This window comes from Heptranchias perlo, chromosome 19 (genome assembly GCF_035084215.1).
Source record: "Heptranchias perlo isolate sHepPer1 chromosome 19, sHepPer1.hap1, whole genome shotgun sequence".
Lineage (NCBI taxonomy): Eukaryota > Metazoa > Chordata > Chondrichthyes > Hexanchiformes > Hexanchidae > Heptranchias > Heptranchias perlo.
Window position 1 is genome coordinate 1,220,607 of NC_090343.1, and position 21,084 is coordinate 1,241,690.

At 49.8% G+C, this 21,084-nt stretch overlaps 2 long non-coding RNA genes across 3 annotated transcripts; one reads left to right on the forward strand and one right to left on the reverse strand.

Moving 5' to 3' along the window:
• Positions 1-241: 241 nt before the first annotated feature.
• Positions 242-13,286, reverse strand: LOC137335058 (uncharacterized). The gene is made up of 2 exons (XR_010966318.1): positions 12,895-13,286; positions 242-721 (listed from the first exon to the last, which is right to left on the reverse strand). It is a non-coding gene; the product is annotated as an uncharacterized lncRNA (long non-coding RNA).
• LOC137335059 (uncharacterized) lies at positions 12,129-19,715 on the forward strand. 2 transcript variants are annotated; one of them, XR_010966320.1, is made up of 3 exons: positions 12,167-12,599; positions 17,641-17,951; positions 19,544-19,715. It is a non-coding gene; the product is annotated as an uncharacterized lncRNA (long non-coding RNA). The 2 variants fall into 2 exon arrangements; XR_010966319.1 differs by lacking the exon at positions 19,544-19,715 and having other exon boundaries at positions 12,129-12,599; positions 17,641-18,005.
• Positions 19,716-21,084: the final 1,369 nt, after the last annotated feature.

Genomic DNA, 21,084 nt, shown 5'->3' on the forward strand with positions numbered 1-21,084 from the left:
CAGGCAAAAACCCCTTTCAAGAAGCAGATCAGGCGGCAAACCTTCAGCTCATTTATTTATGAATACACGAATTGAGGAATTAAATATTAGGAAGCAGACAGTCGTGACAGCTGTGCGTGACATGTCACGGCAAAAATTACACCCTGCCCTCCTCTCCCCACCCCCACCACGTCACAGGTGGTCCAGTCCAACATTCTGCCCCCCCAACAACACCGTGCTGTTCGAAAAGGATGGAGGAATCTTTGTGTGGAAAAGCCTGTTCTTTATTCTGCTGCATTTGACAAAAAGAATCAATTCTTGGACACGGTGCCGATTAATCTCAATCCACCTCTGCATTCCACACTGAGAGGATCGCAGTGTCACCTCCTGACCCATCCCCGACCTGGTCTCCTCCCACATCTCAGTACCAATTGGTGCAGCCGATCATGAAGCGCATATCATCCAGCAACTTGTCCCCGATCAGTGTCTGGGGAACGCTGTCTGTCTGCGGCTCGCCTGTCTGCGGCTCGCCTGGCCGCGGCTCGCCTGGCCGCGGCTCGCCTGGCCGCGGCTCGTCTGGCCGCGGCTCGTCTGTCCGCGGCTCGTCTGTCTGCGGCTCGCCTGTCTGGGTTGAAGGAGTGGGTGGTTCTGGAGCTGCTCCCTCCTTTTCCTCCCTCATTGTCTCCTGGCTCAGGTTAGTTCTTGGTTCCTGTCTGACGCTCTGCGCTCCACCCATTGGCTGCTGGGGAATAAAACAGTGTTAATAAAACTTAACAAACCTCTGGACAATAATTAGACAAGTTTATTTTTTCCTCAGTGTTCTCTTCCCGCCCCCCCGACCTTCTCCCCGGTTATATTGATGACTCTTGTTGCTGCTTCACTGATCTCGCTTCAAGTTGGAGAATTTCATTTACTGAGCTTCCAATTTCCTTCATTGTGACTCTCCCCCACCCCCCCCCGACTCTCCCCCCCACCTCCGACTCTCTCCCCCCCCCAACCCGACTCTCTCCCCCCCCAACCCGACTCTCTCCCCCCCCCAACCCGACTCTCTCCCCCCCCCAACCCGACTCTCTCCCCCCCCCAACCCGACTCTCTCCCCCCCCAACCCGACTCTCTCCCCCCCCAACCCGACTCTCTCCCCCCCCCAACCCGACTCTCTCCCCCCCCCAACCCGACTCTCTCCCCCCCCCCCAACCCGACTCTCTCCCCCCCCAACCCGACTCTCTCCCCCCCCCCCAACCCGACTCTCCGACTCTTCCCCCGACCCCGACTCTTCCCCCACCCCCGACCCCGACTCTTCCCCCACCCCCGACCCCGACTCTTCCCCCACCCCCGACTCTCCCCCCCCCCCCCCCCCCGACTCCCGACTCCCTCCCCCACCTCCGACTCATTTATTACTACCCACTGATTTATTACTAGCCCACAGACTCCCATGGCTACCTGTGTTAGGCTTCTTCCTGTAAGGTTTCTGTCCTGTTCTCCCAGTTTCTCCATCAACACCCGGGGCCCATCAACAATGAATGTCGATACGAGGCCTGCTCTGCTCAGTTGCTAATCTGGGCCATATTGAGTGGAGAGACCCCAGGAGAGGGTCTGTTGGGGTAGTCCTGGCAACCAGCCTGAAAGAAGTGCCTCCTTCCTCTCAGCTCCAGCTCACGCAGATGAAGAACCAGAGGACGAATAATAATTCCCAGATTCTGATTAATTATGCAATCTATTCCCCAAACCACTTCTCCAGTACTTTGAGACGGTACTCACTGGAACCAGCTGCTTTCTTACCCCTTACATCAGACTCACTCGATCTTGACCTCCCGGAAACAGAATCCTAAATCCCGAGATTCACTTACTGATTGAGGGGGAGGATATTTACCCCAGTACCAGGGCTGGCCGTGTCCTCCTTGGGATGTGGACTCTTTATTCAGCTTCGGTTCAATGGGGTCTGAGTGACCCCCACAATCTCACCCAAGTGGCTATTTTCATGCAGGATCTGAGGCATTGAGCAGCAAGAGGCTGGTCGACAGTGTGGGGCTGAGCTAAACACTGGCTATCCAGTTACAGACATTTCCTGACAGGGCTCTGGGTGACAGTCAGCAGCAGAAAGCATGGCCTGACCTCACTCAACATCCCTGCATTTACACCTCAACCCTCTTGTGGTTATAGCCTGAGTGAGATTACAAATTTAGTCCAAAGTTATGGCCAATTTTCTGCCTGTCTTAGTTCTAAACCCACCAGGAACTCGGTTAACACTGCCCGGAACTCGCTTACAGACATCAGAGGCGTTCCAGTCTGTGTTGATTTATTTCCAGATCCCAGAGATAAAAGGATACTGTCTCCCCCCACCACCAAATCTCTCCCTTCAACTCTCCTGAATCACAGAAAACAATTAAACTGCCACCTATTGCAACGGTTTATAGTCTGGAAAAAATTCTATCCCACCTTCAATGGAAAAGTTTCATTGAACATGACACCAAAAATATTCATTTCTTAGCTTCCAGATTGCTCCAAATATCACCCTGGGACGCAGTCACCAAACGGGCATCAATTGGTCCATAATCCTCCTCCTCCTCTCCTAAACGTGCTGAACCCTTTCTGGGCTCCAGTTCAATGGGCACCGGTCACTCACCCACTCCCTGCTGGGGTCCAGTTCAATGGGCACCGGTCACTCACCCACTCCCTGCTGGGGTCCAGTTCAATGGGCACCGGTCACTCACCCACTCCCTGCTGGGGTCCAGTTCAATGGGCACCGGTCACTCACCCACTCCCTGCTGGGGTCCAGTTCAATGGGCACCGGTCACTCACCCACTCCCTGCTGGGGTCCAGTTCAATGGGCACCGGTCACTCACCCACTCCCTGCTGGGGTCCAGTTCAATGGGCACCGGTCACTCACCCACTCCCTGCTGGGGTCCAGTTCAATGGGCACCGGTCACTCACCCACTCCCTGCTGGGGTCCAGTTCAATGGGCACCGGTCACTCACCCACTCCCTGCTGGGGTCCAGTTCAATGGGCACCGGTCACTCACCCACTCCCTGCTGGGGTCCAGTTCAATGGGCACCGGTCACTCACCCACTCCCTGCTGGGGTCCAGTTCAATGGGCACCAGTCACTCACCCACTCCCTGCTGGGGTCCAGTTCAATGGGCACCGGTCACTCACCCACTCCCTGCTGGGGTCCAGTTCAATGGGCACCGGTCACTCACCCACTCCCTGCTGGGGTCCAGTTCAATGGGCACCGGTCACTCACCCACTCCCTGCTGGGGTCCAGTTCAATGGGCACCGGTCACTCACCCACTCCCTGCTGGGGTCCAGTTCAATGGGCACTGGTCACTGGTCACTCTCTAGTACTTTACCCAAGTGGCTTTATTCAACGTTGTACGGGTCTGTCTAGAAAGAATAATTATTCACTAAAAGTGAACTGAATGTAAAATCTTCCCAGAGACTCGTTTGCGAAGCAGTGAGAGGATTTATTGAGGTGAGATCGGAGATTGGACAGAACACGACATAAAACATTGAATCATATTTCTATAAAATAATACACACTCACTCTCTCTCTAAACGTAGATTTTAAACAGAAGCGTGAACTCATAGAAACAAAGTCTTTCTCCTTTCTGATGCTGCGTCCCGTACCCCTCCCACCACTGGCTGCCACTTTAGTCTGCTCTAACTCACTGCTGGCTGCCAGACTGAAACTCACTGTAAACGACCTTTCTCAGGCACGATTACCCACAGAAACCTGATCAAAACCCTTACAGAAAAAGGCAATTGATGACTGCATCTCATAATTACAATGGGCCAGAATTTGCTGCCAAAATAACAGTGAGGATAATGGTGTTGGTGGTTATTTATGGGTAGACGGTAGAGCGACTTCAAGTGAGGAGCAGGTGCACAGTTAAATGTGAATCTCCAGAAGGTGCTGTCTGAGACCGAGTCGCACCGCTCCGCGGTGAGCTTTGTGATAACGCAGCTTGCCCTTAGATGTTTTTATTTTGAGGATCTTGTTGTATTTGCCCATTTATTGCCCATCAAACTCATCACAGAAAGTTAAATCAAGTCCTTACAAGTCTAAGTACCCTTTTAACGATGTAATAAGTGTTAATTACAGCCAATCAACCTCTCTGACACCAAAAATTAACTATTACAAGTGTGGAGTCATAGAATCATAGAAAGGTTACAGCACGGAAGGAGGCCATTTGGCCCATCAAGCCCGTGCTGGCTCTATGCAAGAGCAATCCAGCTAGTCCCACTCCCCCGCCCTTTCCCCATAGCCCTGCAAAATTTTTCCCTTCAAGTACTTATCCAGTTCCTTTTTGAAGGCCATGATTGAATCTGCCTCCACCACCCCCTCGGGCAGTGCATTCCAGATTCTAACCAATCGCTGTGTAAAAAAGTTTTTCCTCATGTTGCCTTTGGTTCTTTTGCCAATCACCAATTTTTCAGGGAGATTTTAAAAATGTCTAATTTTTAAAAAAAATTTAAACTACTTTCCCCTTCTGTCTTTTCTCTCTCTCTTAATCCAATCTTTTTTTCCCTTTCTTTACTTCTCTTTCTGTACCTGATTTCAGATTGCATTCACCCTCTTTAATTCACCCTTCTTTTCAGTTCTTCCTGTGTTTATTTCTCAATCTGACAGGCCTACTGTTCATTTTACAGAGAATCTACAGCACAGAAAAAGGCCATTCGGCCCAACAGGTCTATCCCGGTGTTTATGCTCCACACGAGCCTCCTCCCTCCCTACTTCATCTCACCCTATCACCATATCCTTCTATTCCTTTCTCCCTCATGTGTTTATCCAGCTTCCCCTTAAATGTATCTACACTATTCGCCTCAACCACTCCATGTGGGAGTGAGTTCCACATTCTCACCACTCTCTGGGTGAAGAAGTTTCTCCTGAATTCCCTACTGGATTTATTAGTGACTATCTTATATTTATGGTCCCTAGTTCTGGAGTCTCCCACAAGTGGAAATACCTTCTCTACGTCTACCCTATCAAACCCTTTCATAATTTTAAAGCCCTCTATCAGGTCACCCCTCATCCTTCTCTTTTCTAGAGAAAAGGGTCCCAGCCTGTTCAGTCTTTCCTGATAGTTAGAACCTCTCAGTTATTGTATCATCCTTGTAAATCTTTTTTTGCAGCTGCTCCAAAGCCTCCATATCCTTTTTGTAATATCACAGTAGGTACAGCACCAAAGAAGGCCATTCAGCCCATCGTGCCTGTGCCGGCTCTTTGGTAGAGCTATCCAATTAGTCCCACTCCCCTGCTCTTTCCCCAGAGCCCTGCAATTTTTTCCCTTCAAGTATTTATCCAATTCCCTTTTGAAAGTTATTATTGAATCTTCTTCCGCCGCCCTTTCAGGCAGCGCATTCCAGATCATCACAACTCGCTGCGTAAAAAAATGTTTCCTCATCTCCCCTCTGGCTCTTTTGCCAATCACCTTAAATCTGTGTCCTCTGGTTACCGACCCTTCTGCCACTGGAAACAGTTTCTCCTTATTTACTCCATCAAAACCATTCATGACTTTGAACACCTCGATTAAATCTCCCCTTATCCTTCTCTGCTCTAAGGAGAACAATCCCAGCTTCTCCAGTCTCTCCACATAACTGAAGTCCCTCATCCCTGGAATCATTCCAGTAAATCTCCTCTGCACCCTCTCCAAGGCCTTCACATCCTTCCTAAAGTGCGGTGCCCAGAATTGGCCACAATACTCCAGCTGAGGTCTAACCAGTGTTTTATGAAGGTTTAGCATGACTTCCTTGCTTTTGTACTCTATGCCTCTATTTATAAAGCCCAGGATCCCATATGCTTTTTTTTAAAAAACAGACCTCTCAATTTGCCCCGCCACTTTCAAAGATTTGTGTACGTAAACCCCCAGGTCTCTCTGATCCTGCAATCCTTTTAAAATTGTACCATTGTTTATATTGCCTCTCCTAATTCCTGCTACCAAAATATATCATTTCACACTTACATGGAATGTACAGCACAGAAACAGGCCATTCAGCCCAACAGGTCCATGCCACTGTTTATGGTCCATACGTTCTTATGGGATCGGGCGGGAAAGTGGATTTTTTTTTTCTAATTCATTCATGGGATGTGGGTGTCGCTGGCAAGGCCAGCATTTATTGCCCATCCCTAATTGCCCTCGAGAAGGTGGTGGTGAGCCGCCTTCTTGAACCGCTGCAGTCCGTGTGGTGAAGGTTCTCCCACAGTGCTGTTAGGAAGGGAGTTCCAGGATTTTGACCCAGCGACGATGAAGGAACGGCGATATATTTCCATGTCGGGATGGTGTGTGACTTGGAGGGGAACGTGCAGGTGGTGTTGTTCCCATGTGCCTGCTGCCCTTGTCCTTCTAGGTGGTAGAGGTCACGGGTTTGGGAGGTGCTGTCGAAGAAGCCTTGGCGAGTTGCTGCAGTGCATCCTGTGGATGGTACACACTGCAGCCACAGTGCGCCGGTGGTGAAGGGAGTGAATGTTTAGGGTGGTGGATGGGGTGCCAATCAAGCGGGCTGCTTTGTCCTGGATGGTGTCGAGCTTCTCGAGTGTTGTTGGAGCTGCACTCATCCAGGGAAGTGGAGAATATTCCATCACACTCCTGACTTGTGCCTTGTAGATGGTGAAAAGGCTTTGGGGAGTCAGGAGGTGAGTCACTCGCCGCAGAATACCCAGCCTCTGACCTGCTCTTGTAGCCACAGTATTTATGTGGCTGGTCCAGTTAAGTTTCTGGTCAATGGTGACCCCCAGGATGTTGATGGTGGGGGATTCGGCGATGGTAATGCCGTTGAACGTCAAGGGGAGGTGGTTAGACTCTCTCTTGTTGGAGATGGTCATTGCCTGGCACTTGTCTGGCGCGAATGTTACTTGCCACTTATCAGCCCAAGCCTGGATGTTGTCCAGGTCTTGCTGCACGCGGGCACGGACTGCTTCATTATCTGAGGGGTTGTGAATGGAATTGAACACTGTGCAATCATCAGAGAACATCCCCACTTCTGACCTTATGACGGAGGGAAGGTCATTGATGAAGCAGCTGAAAATGGTTGGGCCTAGGACACTGCCCTGAGGAACTCCTGAAGCAATGTCCTGGGGCTGAGATGATTGGCCTCTAACAACCACTATCATCTTCCTTTGTGCTAGGTATGACTCCAGCCACTGGAGAGTTTTCCCCCTGATTCCCATTGACTTCAATTTTACTAGGGCCCCTTGGTGCCACACTCGGTCAAATGCTGCCTTGATGTCAAGGGCAGTCACTCTCACCTCACCTCTGGAATTCAGCTCTTTTGTCCATGTTTGGACCAAGGCTGTAATGAGGTCTGGAGCCGAGTGGTCCTGGCGGAACCCAAACTGAGCATCGGTGAGCAGGTTATTGGTGAGTAAGTGCCGCTTGATAGCACTGTCGACGACACCTTCCATCACTTTGCTGATGATTGAGAGTAGACTGATGGGGCAGTAATTGGCCGGATTGGATTTGTCCTGCTTTTTGTGGACAGGACATACCTGGGCAATTTTCCACATTGTCGGGTAGATGCCAGTGTTGTAGCTGTACTAGAATAGCTTGGCTAGAGGCGCAGCTAGTTCTGGAGCACAAGTCTTCAGCACTACAGCCGGGATGTTGTCGGGGCCCATAGCCTTTGCTGTATCCAATGCACTCAGCCGTTTCTTGATATCGCGTGGAGTGAATCGAATTGGCTGAAGACTGGCTTCCATGATGGTGGGGATATCGGGAGGAGGCTGAGATGGATCATCCACTCGGCACTTCTGGCTGAAGATGGTTGCAAACGCTTCAGCCTTGTCTTTTGCACTCACGTGCTGGAGTCTGCCATCATTGAGGATGGGGATGATTGCAGAGCCTCTTCCTCCAGTTAGTTGTTTAATTGTCAACCACCATTCACGACTGGTTGTGGCAGGACTGCAGAGCTTTGATCTGATCCGCTGGTTGTGGAATCGCTTAGCTCTGTCTATAGCATGTTGCTTCCGCTGTTTAGCATGCATGTAGTCCTGTGTTGTAGCTTCATCAGGTTGGCACCTCATTTTTAGGTACGCCTGGTGCTGCTCCTGGCATGCTCTTCTACACTCCTCATTGAACCAGGGTTGATCCCCTGGCTTGTTGGTAATGGTAGAGTGAGGAATATGCCGGGCCATGAGGTTACAGATTGTGCTGGAATACAATTCTGCTGCTGCCGATGGCCCACAGCGCCTCATGGATGCCCAGTTTTGAGCTGCTAGATCTGTTCTGAATCTATCCCATTTAGCACGGTGGTAGTGCCACACGACACGTTGGATGGTGTTCTCAGTGTGAAGACGGGACTTCGTCTCCACGAGGACTGTGCGGTGGTCACTCCTACCAATACTGTCATGGACAGATGCATTTGCGACAGGTAGGTTGGGGAGGACGAGGTGAAGTAGGTTTTTCCCTCACCACCTGCCGCAGGCCCAGTCTGGCAGCTATGTCCTTCAGGACTCGGCCAGCTCGGTCAGTAACGGTGCTACCGAGCCACTCTTGGTGATGGACATTGAAGTCCCCCACCCAGAGTACATTCTGTGCCCTTGCTATTCACCTCAACCACTCCTTGTGGTAGGGAGTTCCACATTCTCAGAGGGTGGTTGTAGAGGGTTGTTTTTCAAACTGGAGGCCTATGACCAGCGGTGTGCCTCAGGAATCGGTGCTGGGTCCGCTGTTATTTGTTATTTATATTAATGATTTGGATGAGAATTTAGGAGGCATGGTTAGTAAGTTTGCAGATAACACCAAGATTGATGGCATTGTGGACAGTGAAGAAGGTTATCTAGGATTGCAACAGGATCTTGATAAATTGGGCCAGTGGGCCGATGAATGGCAGATGGAGTTTAATTTAGATAAATGTGAGGTGATGCATTTTGGTAGATCGAATCGGGCCAGGACCTACTCCGTTAATGGTAGGGCGTTGGGGAGAGTTATAGAACAAAGAGATCTAGGAGTACAGGTTCATAGCTCCTTGAAAGTGGAGTCACAGGTGGATAGGGTGGTGAAGAAGGCATTCGGCATGCTTGGTTTCATTGGTCAGAACATTGAATACAGGAGTTGGGATGTCTTGTTGAAGTTGTACAAGACATTAGTAAGGCCACACTTGGAATACTGTGTACAGTTCTGGTCACCCTACTATAGAAAGGATATTATTAAACTAGAAAGAGTGCAGAAAAGATTTACTAGGATGCTACCGGGACTTGATGGTTTGACTTACAGGGAGAGGTTGGATAGACTGAGACTTTTTTCCCTGGAAAGTAGGAGGTTTAGGGGTGATCTTATAGAAGTCTATAAAATAATGAGGGGCATAGATAAGGTAGATAGTCAAAATCTTTTCCCAAAGGTAGGGGAGTCTATAACGAGGGGGCATAGATTTAAGGTGAGAGGGGAGAGATACAAAAGGGTCCAGAGGGGCAATTTTTTCACTCAAAGGGTGGTGAGTGTCTGGAACGAGCTGCCAGAGGCAGTAGTAGAGGCAGGTACAATTTTGTCTTTTAAAAAGTATTTGGACAGTTACATGGGTATGATGGGGATAGAGGGATATGGGCCAAGTGCAGGCAATTGGGACTAGCTTAGTGGTATAAACTGGGCGACATGGACATGTTGGGCCGAAGGGCCTGTTTCCAAGTTGTAAACTTCTGTGATTCTCACCACTCTCTGGGTAAAGAAGTTTCTCCTGAATTCCGTATTTGATTTAGTTTAGATGAGGTCGAAGATCAGCCATGACCTTGTTGAATGGCCAACTCCTGCTCTTATTTCTTATGTTCTTATGAGCCTCCTCCCTCCCCTCTTCATCTCACCCTATCAGCATCTCCTTCTATTCCTTTCTCCCTCATGTGTTTATCCAGCTTCCCCTTAAATGCATCAATACTATTCGTCTCAACTACTCCTTGAGGGAGCGAGTTCCACATTCTCACCACTCTCTGGGTAAAGAAGTTTCTCCTCAATTCCCTATTTGATTTATTAGTGACGATCTTATATTTGTGGCTCCTGGTTCTGGTCTCCCCTGCAAGCGGAAACATCATATCTACGTTTCATTTCATCTGCCATGTGTCTGCCCATTTCACCAGCCTGTCTCTGTCCTCCTGAATTCTGTTTCTATCCTCCTCACTGTTTACTACATTTCCGAGTTTCGTGTCATCTGCAAGCTTTGAAATTATACCCTCTATACCCAAGTCCAGGTCATTAATATATATCAAAAAGAGCAGTGGCCTTAATACTGACCCCCGGGGAACACCACTGTATACTTCCCTCCAGTCTGAAAAACTACCGTTCACCACTACTCTCTGCTTTCTGTCCCTTAGCCAATTCTGTATCCACGCTGCCACTGACCCTTTAATCCCATGGGCTTTAATTTTGCTAACAAGTCTATTATGTGATATTTTGTCAATGCCTTTTGAAAATCCATATTCACATCATGAACCGCACTCCCCTCATCAACCCTCTCCGTTACTTCATCAAAGAACTCAATCATAAGACATTAAGAAATAGGAGCAGGAGTAGGCCATTCGGCCCCTCGAGCCTGTTCCACCATTCAATAAAATCATGGCTGATCTTCGACCTTAGCTCCACTTTCCCGCCCGATCCCCGTATCCCTTGATTCCCCCAGTGTCCAAAAATCTATCGATCCCAGTCTTGAATATATTCAATGACTCAGCATCCACAGCCCTCTGGGGTAGAAAATTCCAAAGATTCACAATCCTCTGAGTGAAGAAATTCCTCCTCACCTCAGTCCTAAATGGCCGACCCCTTATCCTGAGACTATGATCCCTAGTTCTAGACTCTCCAGTGAGGAGAAACAGCCTCTCAGCATCTACCCTGTCAAGCCCTCCCAGAATCTTATATGTTTCAATGAGATCACCTCTCATTCTTCTAAACTCCAGAGAGTATAGGCCCATTCTACTCAATCTCTCCTCACAGGACAACCCTCTCATCCCAGGAATCAATCTAGTGAACCTTCGTTGCACCCCCTCTAAAGCAAGTATATCCTTCCTTAGGTAAGGAAACCAAAACTGTACACAGTACTCCAGGTGAGGTCTCACCAGAGCCCTGTACAATTGCAACAAGACTTCCTTACTCTTATACTCCAACCCCCTTGCAATAAAGGCCAACATACTATTTGCCTTCCTAATTGCTTGCTGTACCTGCATGTTAACTTTCTGTGTTTCATGTACGAGGACACCCAAATCCCTCAGAACACCAACATTTAATAGTTTCTCACCATTTTAAAAATATTGTTTTTCTATTCTTCCTACCGAAGTGAATAACCTCACATTTCCCCACATTATATTCCATCTGCCACCTTCTTACCCACTCACTTAACCTGTCTATATCCCTTTGCAGACTCTTTGTGTCCTCCTCACAGTTTACTTTCCCACCGAGCTTTGTGTCATCAGCAAACTTGGATACATTACACCTGGTCCCTTCATCTAAGGTCATTAATATAGATTGTAAATAGCTGAGGCCCGAGCACCGATCCTTGTGGCACCCCACTAGTTACAGCCTGACAACCTGAGAATGACCCGTTTATTCCTACTCTCTGTTTTCTGTCCGTTAACCAATCCTCTATCCATGATAATATATTGCCCCCAATCCCATGAATCCTTACCTTGTGTAACAATCAGGTTAGTCAAACACAAGTTGCCTTTAAGAAATCCCTGCTGACTTTCATTTATTAACCCATACTTTCCAAGTGCCAATTATTTTTTTCCCAGATTATTGTCTCGAAAAGTTTCATCACCACCGACTGGCTGACCGGCCTGTAATTGCCGGGTTTATCCCTCGCCCCCCTTTTTTGAACAGGGGCGGCACATTTGCAATTCTCCGGTCCGCTGGCATTGCCCCGTACCTGAGGATTGGAGGATGGCGGCCGGAGCCTCCGCCATTTCCATCCTCACTCCCCTCAGTGACCGAGAGCCGACACTCCGGCCCCGTCACTCTGGTCCCGAGAGCCGACACTCCAGCCCCCGGCCCCCGTGACTTTCCTACGTTGAGTTTGGCCAATGTTTTAAATTCCTCCTCTTTATGAATTTTAATCCAGTATCGGCACCTCCACCACCCTCTCCTCCTCCACCCTCTCCTCCCCCTCCCTCCTCCCTCTCCTCCTCCACCTCCACCACCCTCTCCTCCCTCTCCTCCTCCACCTCCACCACCCTCTCCTCCTCCTCCCTCTCCTCCTCCCTCTCCTCCTCCACCTCCTCCCTCTCCTCCTCCACCACCCTCTCCTCCCTCTCCACCTCCACCACCCTCTCCTCCCTCTCCACCTCCACCACCCTCTCCTCCTCCCTCTCCTCCTCCTCCCTCTCCTCCTCCACCTCCACCACCCTCTCCTCCTCCTCCCTCTCCTCCACCACCGAGACCATTTCCAGCTTTTAGCACAAATCTTAAAAATCTTTTGCTGAACATCCGGTCAGAATCTCACAGCTCAGGAGGAGGCCATTCGGCCCATTGTGCCTGTGCTAGCTCCTTCCCCAGAGCCCTGGGAATGTTAATATCAGAATACCCGCACCGCAATCACACAGACAACTGGTTCAGGGGGCGGAAAACCCGCACCGGGAGACCGGGAGAGGCCGCTTCCAACCCGGACCCGCATTAAGGAGAGAGCGGAGCCGGCCCGGGCCCGGGGCCTCCGGGTGAGTGTCCGAGGCCCGGGGCCTTCGGGTGAGTGTCCGGGGCCCGGGGTCTCCGGGTGAGTGTCCGGGGCCCGGGCCCGGGGTCTCCGGGTGAGTGTCCGGGGCCCGGGGTCTCCGGGTGAGTGTCCGGGGCCCGGGCCCGGGGTCTCCGGGTGAGTGTCCGGGGCCCGGGCCCGGGGCCTCCGGGTGAGTGTCCGAGGCCCGGGCCCGGGGGCCGCTCACTTGAACCAGTACAAACACCGCCCGTCACAACCCGCTCTCGGCGCATTGATCGGAGTCAAAGAGGCGCAGTTACCGGAGGCCGGGCCCGGGGGGTCGGGTCGGGTCTCGGGGGCCCGGGGTGTCGGGTCTCGGGGGCCCGGGGGGTCGGGTCTCGGGGGCCCGGGATTCCCCGCCTGTCTCCGGGAAGGTCAAAAACTGAAGCCGGTCCTATTTCCAGAGCGGGCGGTGATCCGGTTCCTCCCCGACCCTCGGCTCCGCCTGAATTTAAATAAATCCGTTAAAGTACAAAAAGCCCCGAGGCGGCAACTGGAGTCAAAATAGAGTCAATCCTGAGGGAGGGTCGGAGGGTCACCACTGTCGGAGGGTCAGTACTGAGGGAGGGCCGCACTGTCGGAGGGTCAGTACTGAGGGAGCGCCGCACTGTCGGAGGGTCGGTACTGAGGGAGCGCCGCACTGTCGGAGGGTCAGTGCCGAGGGAGCGCCGCACTGTCGGAGGGTCAGTACTGAGGGAGCGCCGCACTGTCGGAGGGTCAGTACTGAGGGAGCGCTGCACTGTCGGAGGGTCAGTGCTGAGGGAGCGCCGCACTGTCGGAGGGTCAGTACTGAGGGAGCGCTGCACTGTCGGAGGGTCAGTGCTGAGGGAGCGCTGCACTGTCGGAGGGTCAGTACTGAGGGAGGGCCGCACTGTCGGAGGGTCAGTACTGAGGGAGCGCCGCACTGTCGGAGGGTCAGTACTGAGGGAGCGCCGCACTGTCGGAGGGTCAGTACTGAGGGAGCGCCGCACTGTCGGAGGGTCAGTACTGAGGGAGTGCTGCACCGTCGGAGGGTCAGTACTGAGGGAGTGCTGCACCGTCGGAGGGTCAGTACTGAGGGAATGCTGCACCGTCGGAGGGTCAGTACTGAGGGAATGCTGCACCGTCGGAGGGTCAGTACTGAGGGAATGCTGCACTGTCGGAGGGTCAGTACTGAGGGAATGCTGCACTGTCGGAGGGTCAGTACTGAGGGAATGCTGCACTGTCGGAGGGTCAGTACTGAGGGAATGCTGCACTGTCGGAGGTGCCGTCTTTAAGAACCGAGGGCCCGTCTGCCCCTCTCAGATGGACGTAAAAAATTCCATGGCCACTATTTTGAAGAAGAGCAGGGGGAGTTCTCCCCGGTGTCCTGGGCCAATATTTAGTCCTCAGCCAACATCACTAAATCAGATAATCTGGTCATTATCTCATTGCTGTTTGTGGGATCTTGCTGTGCATAAATTGGCTGCCTCATTTGTTACATTACAACAGTGACTACACTTCAAAAGTACTTAATCGCCTGTAAAGCGCTTTGGGACGTCCTGAGGTGGTGAAAGGTGCTATGGAAATGCAAGTTCTTTCACAGCCAATGAAAGATTTGTTAATCAGTCACTGTTACATCGGCAAACACAGCGGGCAATGTAGGCAGAGCAACGAGACAGATGTGTTTTAATCTTTTTTGGTGTTAATTGAGGATGAATATTGGGTACTTCAGAAAAGGTGCTGTGGGATCTTTTACATCCACCTGGACAGAAACAGCTTGGTTTAAAATAAGATTCGTTTAAAATAAGAACAGAAAAATTGAAAGAAAGAACAGGGAATTGGATAAATACTTGAAGGGGAAAAAATTGCAGGGCCATGAGGAAAGAGCAGGGGAGTGAGACTAATTGGATAGCTCTTTCAAAGAGCTGGCACAGGCACGATGGGCCGAATGGCCTGCTTCAGTAGGAACATAGGAACAGGAGTAGGCCATTCAGCCCCTCGTGCCTGCTCCGCCATTTGATAAGATCATGGCTGATCTGTGATCTAACTCCATATACCTGCCTTTGGCCCATATCCCTTAATACCTTTGGTTGCTAAAAAGCTATCTATCTCAGATTTAAATTTAGCAATTGAGCTAGTATCAATTGCCGTTTGCGGAAGAGAGTTCCAAACTTCTATCACCCTTTGTGTGTAGAAATGTTTTCTAATCTCACTCCTGAAAGGTCTGGCTCTAATTTTTAGACTGTGCCCCCTACTCCTAGAATCCCCAACCAGCGGAAATAGTTTCTCTCTATCCACCCTATCCGTTCCCCTTAATATCTTATAAACTTCAATCAGATCACCCCTTAATCTTCGAAACTCCAGAGAATACAACCCCAATTTGTGTAATCTCTTCTCGTAACTTAACCCTTGAAGTCCGGGTATCATTCTAGTAAACCTACGCTGCACTCCCTCCAAGGGCAATATGTCCTTCCGAAGGTGCGGTGCCCAGAACTGCTCACAGTACTCCAGGTGCGGTCTAACCAGGGTTTTGTATAGCTGCAGCATAACCTCTGCTCCCTTGTACACTATTCCTCTAGATATAAAGGCCAGCATTCCATTAGCCTTATTGATTATTTTCTGCACCTGTTCATGACACTTAGAATCATAGAATCATAGAAGTTACAACATGGAAACAGGCCCTTCGGCCCAACATGTCCATGTCGCCCAGTTTATACCACTAAGCTAGTCCCAATTGCCTGCACTTGGCCCATATCCCTCGATACCCATCTTCCCCATGTAAATACTCCTCTCTCTCTCTCCCCTCCTCTCTCTCTCTCCCTTCCCTCCCCTCCCCTCCCCTTTCTCTCTCTCTCCCTCCCCTCCCCTTTCTCTCTCCCTCCCTCCCCTCCCCTTTCTCTCTCCCTCCCTCCCCTCCCCTTTCTCTCTCCCTCCCTCCCCTCCCCTTTCTCTCTCCCTCCCTCCCCTCCCCTTTCTCTCTCCCTCCCTCCCCTCCCCTTTCTCTCTCCCTCCCTCCCTCCCCTCCCCTTTCTCTCTCCCTCCCTCCCTCCCCTCCCCTTTCTCTCTCCCTCCCTCTCCTCCCCTTTCTCTCCCTCCCTCTCCTCCCCTTTCTCTCTAACTCCCTCTCCTCCCCTTTCTCTCTCCCTCCCTCTCCTCCCCTTTCTCTCTCCCTCCCTCTCCCCCCCTTTCTCTCTCCCTCCCTCTCCCCCCCTTTCTCTCTCCCTCCCTCTCCCCCCCCTTTCTCTCTCCCTCCCTCTCCTCCCCTTTCTCTCCCTCCCTCTCCTCCCCTTTCTCTCCCTCCCTCTCCTCCCCTTTCTCTCCCTCCCTCTCCTCCCCTTTCTCTCCCTCCCTCTCCTCCCCTTTCTCTCTAACTCCCTCTCCTCCCCTTTCTCTCTCTCTCCCTCTCCTCCCCTTTCTCCCTCCCTCCCTCTCCCCCCCTTTCTCTCTCCCTCCCTCCCCTCCCCTTTCTCTCTCCCTCCCTCCCCTCCCCTTTCTCTCTCCCTCCCTCCCCTCCCCTTTCTCTCTCCCTCCCTCCCCTCCCCTTTCTCTCTCCCTCCCTCCCCTCCCCTTTCTCTCTCCCTCCCTCCCCTCCCCTTTCTCTCTCTCCCTCCCCTCCCCTTTCTCTCTCTCCCTCCCCTCCCCTTTCTCTCTCTCTCTCTCTCTCCCTCCCCTCCCCTTTCTCTCTCTCTCTCTATGATCTATGTCCCTGATCCCCTAAGTCCCTTTGGACATCCACTGTTTTATCAGTTTTTTTGATCCAAAGTGGATGACCTCACATTTGCCTACATTGAATTCCATTTGCCACAGTTTTGCCCATTCACCTAATCTATCAATATCCCTTTGTAATTTTATGTTTTCATCTACACTGCTTACAATGCCACCAATCTTTGTGTCATCGGCAAACTTAGATATGAGCCTTTCTATGCCTTCATCTAAGTCGTTAATAAATATTGTGAATAATTGAGGCCCCAAGACAGATCCCTGCGGGACTCCACTAGTCACATCCTGCCAATGTGAGTACCTTCCCATTATCCCTACTCTCTGTCGCCTTTCGCTCAGCCAACTTCCTAACCAAGTCCGTACTTTTCTCTCGATTCCATGGGCTTCTATCTTAGCTAACAGTCTCTTATGTGGGACCTCATCAAATGCCTTCTGGAAGTCCATATAAATAACATCTATTGACATTCCCCTGTCCACTACTTTAGTCGTCTCTTCAAAAAATTCAATCAGGTTTGTCAGGCACGACCTACCTTTCACAAATCCATGCTGGCTCTCTGATTAACTGAAAATTCTCGAGGTGTTCAGTCACCCTATCCTTAATTATAGACTCCAGCATTTTCCCCACAACAGATGTTAGGCTAACTGATCTATAATTCCCCGGTTTCCCTCTCTCTCCTTTCTTAAAAAGTGGAGTGATATGTGCAATTTTCCAATCTAGAGGGACGGTTCCTGAATCTAGAGAACTTTGAAAGATTATCGTTAGGGCATCCGCAATGTGCTCACCTACTTCCTTTAAAACCCTGGGATGGAAACCATCTGGTCCTGGGGATTTGTCACTCTTTAGTGCTATTATTTTCTTCATTACTGTTGCTTTACTCATATTAATTTTATTGAGTCCCTGTCCCCGATTCAATATTAGTTTTCTTGGGATTTCCGGCATGCTATCCTCTTTTTCAACTGTAAATACTGCTGTATCATTCTATGATTCTACTAAAATACTGGAAACTCAGGCAGCATCTGTGGAGAGAGAAACCGAGTTGACGATTCAGGTCGATGACCTTTCGCCAGTTTATGAAAGGCCCGATCTCTAGATGCACCATTCCCTCTGAACTGATGCATTAGCCTAGGTTACATACATGGTCCTTGAGGGGGACTTGAATCTACAAGAGTTATACCACTGAGCCAAGCTGACACTTCTGGGTTTTATTGCTCTATTGAAATGATTTTTAGATGTCAGTTTCCTAATTTTTATTAAGCAGTTTTTAGTCCATTCAGCCCAATAACTTCCTTTGTCTGGAATATTTGTTGTTTTGCTTATGTTTCAGCTTTCACTTCGGATCAAGGGTTAACCTGTCTTTTCTCCAACTGTCCTGATCTACACCTCCAGTGTGTCCTGATCTACACCTCCAGTGTGTCCTGATCTACACCTCCAGTGTGTCCTGATCTACACCTCCAGTGTGTCCTGATCTACACCTCCAGTGTGTCCTGATCTACACCTCCAGTGTGTCCTGATCTACACCTCCAGTGTGTCCTGATCTACACCTCCAGTGTGTCCTGATCTACACCTCCAGTGTGTCCTGATCTAGTTCCTGCAGCACAGAAACTCAATATCGATTTCAATGTCTGTTGATTTCTGGCGAGTCTGCGTTTATATATAAAAGTGTTAATAAAATGTTTATATGTCTAAAAATACACAAACAGAAATGTTGGAAACACAAACTGACGGTAATGTTTAAAATGTGACCCTCGGTCAGATCTGTATAATATGAAACTTTGGCAATTTACTTCCCTCCATCTATTTCCATCTCTAACCATCTCCATCCCTCACTCTCTCTCTCTATCTCCATCCATCCATCTCGCAGACTCTCTCTCTCTCTAAATCCATCCATCCATCTATCAGTCTATCTCACTCTCTATATCCATCCATCTATCAGTCTCTCTATCTCTCTCTCTCTATATCCATCCATCTATCAGTCTCTCTATCTCTCTCTCTCTATATCCATCCATCTATCTCTTTAGCTATCTATTTCCATGTATCTACATCACTATCTCCCTGTCTACCTCTCGCCCAGTACTGAAGCTGTTCAAGATCTCTACAGAAGGTGAACGTTGATTTCTCGAGACCACTCAAGCTTTTGGCTTTATCATTTGTTCTTTGCGCAGTTGGAGAACGAGGCGGAGGCAATCTAAATACCCCATCCAAATTCTATTTTTGCACTGTCACTGGTCCCTGCTGGGACTTTATGTGTAAATTGGCTGCTGCATTTCCTACATTACAACTGTGACTACACTTCAAAAGTACTTAATTTTCTGTGGAGCACTTTGTACATCCTGAGGTGATGAAAGGTGCTGTAGAAATATAAGTTCTTTCTTACTCTTTATCTCACTCTCTATCTCTCTCTACCTACATAAGAACATAAGAACATAAGAAATAGGAGCAGGAGTAGGCCATTTGGCCCCTCGAGCCTGCTCCACCATTCAATCAGATCATGGCTGATCATCTACCTCAACTCCACTTTCCTGCCCGATCCCCACATCCCTTGATTCCCCTAGAGTCCAAAAATCTATTGATCTCGGCCTTGAATGTATTCAAAGACTCAGCATCCACAGCCCTCTGCGGTAGAGAATTCCATAGATTCACAACCCTCTGAGTGAAGAAATTTCTTCTCATCTCAGTCCTAAATGTCCGACCCCTTATCCTGCGACTATGCCCCCTAGTTCTAGACTCTCCAGCCAGGGGAAACAATCTCTCAGCATCTACCCTGTCAAGCCCCCTCAGAATCTTATATGTTTCAATGAGATCACCTCTCATTCTTCTAAACTCCAGAGAGTATAGGCCCATTCTACTCAATCTCATAGGACAACCCTCTCATCCCAGGAATCAATCTAGTGAACCTTCATTGCACTGTCTCTAAGGCAAGTATATCCTTCCTTAGGTAAGGAGACCAGAACTGTACACAGTACTCCAGGTGTGGTCTCACCAGAGCCCTGTACCATTATAGTAAGACTTCCTTACTCTTGTACTCTAACCCCCTTACAATAAAGGCCAACATACCATTTTCTTTCCTAATTGCTTGCTGTACCTGCATACTAACTTTTTGTGTTTCTTGTACGAGGACACCCAAGTCTCTCAACACCAACATTTAATAGTTTCTCACCATTTAGAAAATATTCTGTTTTTCTATTCTTCCTACCAAAGTGAATAACCTCACATTTCCCCACAAACAGGTGCAGAAAATCATCAACAAGGATAATGGAATGCTGGCCTTTATATCTAGAGGACTGGAGTACAAGGGGGCAGAAGTTATGCTGCAGCTATACAAAACCCTGGTTAGACCGCACCTGGAGTACTGTGAGCAGTTCTGGGCACCGCACCTTCGGAAGGACGTATTGGCCTTGGAGAGAGTGCAGCGTAGGTTTACTAGAATGATACCCGGACTTCAAGGGTTAAGTTACGAGGAGAGATTACACAAATTGGGGTTGTATTCTCTGGAGTTTCAAAGGTTAAGGGGTGATCTGATCGAAGTTTATAAGATATTAAGGGGAACAGATAGGGTGGATAGAGAGAAACTATTTCCGCTGGTTGGGGATTTTAGGAGTAGGGGGCACAGTCTAAAAATTAGAGCCAGACCTTTCAGGAGTGAGATTAGAAAACATTTCTACACACAAAGGGTGGTAGAAGTTTGGAACTCTCTTCCGCAAACAGCAATTGATACTAGCTCAATTGCTAAATTTAAATCTGAGATAGATAGCTTTTTGGCAACCAAAGGTATTAAGGGATATGGGCCAAAGGCAGGTATATGGAGTTAGATCACAGATCAGCCCTGATCTTATCAAATGGCGGAGCAAGCACGAGGGGCTGAATGGCCTACTCCTGTTCCTATGTTCCTATTATACTCTATCTGCCACCTTCTTGCCCACTCACTTAACCTGTCTCTATCCCTTTGCAGACTCTTTGTGTCCTCCTCACAGCTTACTTTCCCACCGAGCTTTGTATCGTCAGCAAACTTGGATACATTACACTCGGTCCTCATTCTGAGTGATTGATGTGGATTTGATTTTGTTTGTGTGTGTTTCGGCCCCCTTTTATAAAGGGGGTGGGGTTAGGGTACGTTTTATTTTTTAAAAACCCAAATCAAATCCAAATAATAAACAAAGTGAAATAATAATTTTATTCTATTGATCGAGGATGCTCTCCAGTCCCTGCGGTGCCCCCGGTCTCTGAAAGCCTCAGGCGCACCGCCAGACGCCGCCTGCTCCCTCTCCAGGGCCACCCGGGCGCGGGGAATGCCGCGGAGGAGAGGCGGAGAGTCGGAGTGACCGTCCCCCACGGGCCGCGGCTGGACTGGACCTGAGGGTGGCCACTTTGGACAGGACCAGGAGCAGCGGCCCCACGACGATGTCCTCCCCCCCCCCCCCCCCCCCCGGCGGCCAAAGGTCAGGAGTGTGGGACTGAAGTGGCCCGAACTTGAGGAGCTGCCCCTCCAGACACTGGAACCGGGGCCGCAGCCTCCACACCCCGAATAATGGAGCACCGGCTCGCCCGGTCTCAGAGTCCGTCAAATGGGGGCTGGACCGTGCAACACTCTCCGCCCAGATCCCCAATGGATCCGGGTTGGACGATCCGATTTGATTGATCCGGGTGGGATGATCCTGATCGGGTGATCCGGTTTGATTGATCCGGATCGGGTGATCCGGTTTGATTGATACGGATTGGACGATCCGGTTTGATTGATGCGGATTGGACGATCCGGTTTGATTGATCCGGG